At 46.7% G+C, this 5,174-nt stretch overlaps 1 pseudogene; it reads left to right on the plus strand.

The window, feature by feature from the left end:
* Window positions 1–2,290: 2,290 nt before the first annotated feature.
* Window positions 2,291–3,319, plus strand: LOC127686216 (calmodulin-alpha-like; annotated as a pseudogene).
* Window positions 3,320–5,174: the final 1,855 nt, after the last annotated feature.

Here is a 5,174-nt window from a genome sequence, read left to right on the forward strand (position 1 = left end):
AGCAGCCTTCTGAGCTCTGGAGTTCAGAAAACTTTTATGGGCCAGTGCCCATGAGCTCATAGCTGACTCAAGGGACATAGGACAGTTACTGTATCCTTGGCTGGCCTAGGAGCCAATTCTGAGCCAGGAAGGAAGCTATGCTGATTTTGCCCAAGAGGACATTCTAACCAGAGCAGGGCAGGCTGGTGATGTCTAGGGCCCTCTAGTGGTCACGAGAGCAAAGCTCTCACTACTTCCAAGCTTTGTGTCCAGACTCAGATCAAAATGATAATCATGGCCCCATTAGGCAAGAGAGAATCCGGCCCAATGGTAGGGGCCAGACTATGTCCATTACACTCCTCTCACCCAGTACCTCCCAAACCCATGGCAGTGGGCTTCACTGGGTACCCTTGAGGAGCAAGTGTGTTTGCAGAAGGCTCTATCAAATACCCACTGCTCCTGGAGAGGGTGAGAGTAGTGCCACAGATGCCACTGAATGGATGTGGTGTGCCTAGCCTGATGTAGGGGGAGAGGCCAAGCCCCTGCTGGCTTGAGCACAGGGAAGGGTTACCCAGGTGTGAAGGGATCTGCATTCCCTCTGGTTTACGTCCTTTGCTGGACAGTGAGGAGGCCATTCCGCAGAAGAGGAAACTGGGGTCTAAACCCTTGCTGGATAGCTGTGGAGTCATGGAATGCAGATGTCCATCTGTCTCCTGCCCTGTCTCTGGACTGTCCCCTTCAGAATGCCAGCAACCCTAGCCACCCTGTGGCTTGCCCTGGCTATCCATCACATCCTCAGTGCACTCAGAGTCCACCGCCTAAATACTCACCCCACAAGCCTGTGAGTGGGAAGAATGGTCATTTCCGCTTGACGGACAGTTGACAGTGTGTCCCTGGAATCTAGAGACCCTCCCTGGGATCCTAACTGCCCCAGACGCCCTGCTATCCAGGCCAGTGATGTGAAACTCATTTTGACCAGCAGGGGGGTGGCATGTACTCAGAGATAACATCCAGCATCCAGCATTGTGGCCAGCAGAAGCCACTCACTGGCTGGTGAAGTACCAAGCCTTCATCCCAGGCTCCAAATGGGCCTAGGGAGCAAGGAGAGAGACGCACAAGAGTGAAAGGCATCTGCCTCCCGCAAGCTGATGATCCACAGCCAGACAGTGCCATGCCTCCTAACACAAAAGACTCCACCTTGGGTTTTTTGTTTTTGGGTTTTTTTTAATTTATTTTTTATTTTTATTTATTTATTTATTTATTTATTTATTTATTTATTTATTTATTTTTGAGACAGGGTTTCTCTGTGTAGCCCTGGCTGTCCTGGAACTCACTTTGTAGACCAGGCTGGCCTCGAACTCAGAAATCCACCTGCCTCTGCCTCCCAAGTGCTGGGATTAAAGGCATGTGCCACCACCTGGCAAGACTCCACCTTGTAAGAGAACTGTGTGTCAGCGCTGATCTGCCAGGCTGGCTCTGTTTAATCAGCAGGCAGAGCTACCCGGGATGGGATGGATGAGGATGTGATAAACTTAGGCTCTGTCTGTGGGATTGTGACCTGCTTTACTGCCTACAAAAGACAGCCTGACAATATCTACCAGAACCGAGAATGTTCATACAGTAACAGACACAGAAATCCTCCCCAGCTGCTACATACTAGCCACCGGCAGTCTGTGGTCATCAAGTGCTGGAATGTGGCTGGTTCTGATTTAGACGTGCTGTTACTGTGTAATGTGTAATCTGTACATATTATTACAAAATCCAAGGTGTGTATATGTTACAATGTTACACACACACACACACACACTCACATGTTGGTGAGGTTGTTTGTTTCTGCAGTGCTGGGAATTGAACATCTCACCTTGTGCCAGGAAAGTACTCTATAAGGCGCAGTACTGATCCTAAGGTCTAGTTCCCTAATTGGTTCTTGGTTTATCAATAAAGAAGGCCAGGAGCCAATTGCTGGGTGGAAGGTACAGGTGGGATTTTCAGGTCCTGAGAGGAGAAGAAGATGCAGGGGAAGAGAGAGGAGTTTTTCTGCCACACTTTGGAGGAAGGAGGACACTGCAATCATGTAAGGTCTCAGGGCATCTGGGGCCTGTGGCTATGGGCAGGTGGCCAAGGATGTTGGCGGTGTGTGTGTGGGGGGGGGGGTACTAGCTGATACAAGCCACTGAGTTTAGGGCAGAGGGAGAGCTGGAGATAAAAAATTTGTACGGCACCGATTTACAGGCAGGAGATATTTGCGCCCAGCCATTGTGCCTAGCAGGCAAGTTAAGGTAACAAGGCTGAATGTGTGTCTTTTATCTGTGGATTCAAGGGTCAAGGGAATGGGCTGGTGGAGCAGTTGATTCCTGGTGCATAAGGCAGGTACAAAAGGGATCCTGGAGCAGCCAGAGCCCGGGCAGAAGGAGGCAGCGATATTAAACTACACACAAGTCCGAGCGGAGTGAATGAATGGAGCGGTTGTCTGGTCACGTCTCAGAAACCCGTAGTCCTTGCAGCATGGCTGACCAACTGACTGAAGAGCAGATTGCAGAGTTCAAAGAAGCGTTCTCACTATTTGACAAGGACAAGGATGGGACAATAACAACAAAGGAGCTGGGGACAGTGATGAGGACCCTGGGGCAGAACCCCACAGACTCAGAGCTGCTGGACATGATCAGTGAAGTAGGTGCGGATGGTAATGGTGCAATCGACTTCTCTGAATTTCTGACAATGATGGCAAGAAATATGAAAGACACACATAGTGAAGAAGAAATCAGAGGAGCAGTCTGTGTTTGATAAGGATGACAATGGCTATATTAGTGCAGCCGAGCTTCACCACGCGATGACAAACCTTGGAGAGACATTAACAGATGAAGAGGTTGATGAAATGATCAGGGAAGCAGACACTGATGGAGACGGTCACGTAAGCTACTAAGAGTTTGTACCAATGATGACAGAATGTGTTAAATTTCTTGTACAAATTTGTTGTATTTGCATTTTCTTTGCTTGTAACTTATCTGGAAAAGGTTTCCCCCTTACTGTCAAAAAATGCACGTATGGTAATTAGGACTTCCTTCCTCCATGTTTTCTTCCCTCATCTTACTGTCATCATCCGTAAAGCTTATTTTAGAAAACTGAACAAGTAACCTGCCTCATGCGGCTTACTCTGGATATATCGAAGCCCTTCCGCACATCTAAGCTTAGATGAAGTTGGTCAAATGAGGGAACATCTGGGTTATGTCTTTTTTTAAAGTAGCTTTTAGGAACTGTCAGCATGTTGTTGCTGAAGTGTGGAGTTATAACTCTGCATGGATTGTGGACAGTCAACAATATTAAAAGTTGCACGATTACAAAACGGGTGTTTTATCCAGGTACTCAGACACTATTTTTTTGGACTGCTGGTATTGTACCAGAAACATTTTCTTTTATTGTTACTTGCTTTTTAAACTTTGTTGAACCACTTAAAGAATATCTCCTTATGTCACAGTTTACCTCAAATCCATTCCAAGTTGTATATTTGTTTTCCAATAAAAATTACAATTTAATAAAAATGGCACACATCAGTACTCTGTCACAGAACTACACTTTGAGCCTGTTACACACTTTTGATATGAAAGAGTTCTGTGAGAGACGGGTGGTAAAGGCATCATAGAGCCACACTCGGCACACACTTACAAGCAGTGAAGAGAGTGTGCTAAGGCTGACTGTCTTAGCGCACAATAAACCAAACAAGGGGAAGGGTCTGGAAGGTGAGAGGATTTCCAAGAAATGATGGATAATAAAAACCAAGGAGAGGCCAGGACGTGGTGGCATATACCTTTAATCCTGGTACTCAGGAGGCAGAGGCAGATAGATCTGAGTTTGAGACCAACATGGTCTAGAGAGGCAGTTCTAGGACAAGGACAGCCAGGGCTACACAGAGAAACCCTGTCTCAAAAACTCAAAAAATTTAAACAAAACCCAAATCAACCAACTAAATAACAACACAAAACAAAAGACCGCCTCCCCCCATATCCAAGGAGATTGGGCTAGTGTGTAGCTCTCTGAGAGTGCATTTGGCAGTGGTCTAGCTTTGCAACTCTTTAGAATTGATCCCCAACATCTTGGAAATTAGTAAGAGACAACAAACCAAAGGGGGAAGGCAAGGCCTGGTGCTGAGGAGGGGAGGGACTCTGTGGTTTAAATATATCAATGTGAAACCAGAGATGGGAACCTGGAAGGCTGCCCATCCCCCAGCGGATCACAAGTACGGGGGCTAAGAGGTCAGGAGCCTGCCTTCAATTTCTCACTCCCCACCAATGACCATGAAATGCAGAAGAAGAAGAAAAAAAGGCAAGCTCTGTGGGGAAGAGCCAGGACAGGTGCTCAACTGCACACACCATGGCCACAGTCCTAGGTGTCAGGCGGGGGACCTGGAGGTGGGGTTGGTGGACCCAGGGCATTTCAAGATCACAGACAGATTGCATATGCCGATATGGGAGGCAGGGCTGTCCCGTCCACTAGGACCCACTGGAGGGGTGAAGGGGGCAACGGCTGGCATGTGATATAGACTCCCAAGAAAGGTTTGCAGGGGAACCCCAGAAATGTAGCGGTGCCTCTCCGAAGGTCAAGACTGAGAGGGGCCTGTGAGTGTGGCCATCTCTGTGAGAGCCACCCCAATGCATGATGGGTCCAGAGACATGGGAAGCAACCAGTCTAAGGAGTGACTCCTCCTCCTCCTCCTCCTCCTCCTCCTCCTCCTCCTCCTCCTCCTTCTCCTCCTTTCTTCTCCTTCTCCTCCTCTTCTTCCTCCTCCTTTCTTCTTTCTTTCTTTCTTTCTTCTTTCTTTTTCTTCTTTCTTCTTTCTTCTTCTTTCTTTCTTCTTCTTTCTTCTTCCTTCTTTCTTTCTTCTGCTTCTTTCTTCTTCTTCTTCCTTCTTCCTTCTTCTTCCTTCTTTCTTCTTCTTTCTTTTCTTCTTTCTTTCTTTTCTTCTTCTTTCTTTTCTTCTTTCTTCTTTCTTTTCTTCTTTCTTCTTTCTTTTCTTCTTTCTTCTTTCTTTTCTTCTTTCTTCTTTCCTTCTTTCTTCTTTCCTTCTTTCTTCTTTCCTTCTTTCTTCTTTCCTTCTTTCTTCTTTCCTTCTTTCTTCTTTCCTTCTTTCTTCTTTCCTTCTTTCTTCTTTCCTTCTTTCTTCTCTTCTTTCTTTTCTTCTTTCTTTTCTTCTTTCTTTT

Source organism: Apodemus sylvaticus, chromosome 5 (genome assembly GCF_947179515.1).
Source record: "Apodemus sylvaticus chromosome 5, mApoSyl1.1, whole genome shotgun sequence".
NCBI classification, from domain to species: Eukaryota; Metazoa; Chordata; class Mammalia; order Rodentia; family Muridae; genus Apodemus; species Apodemus sylvaticus.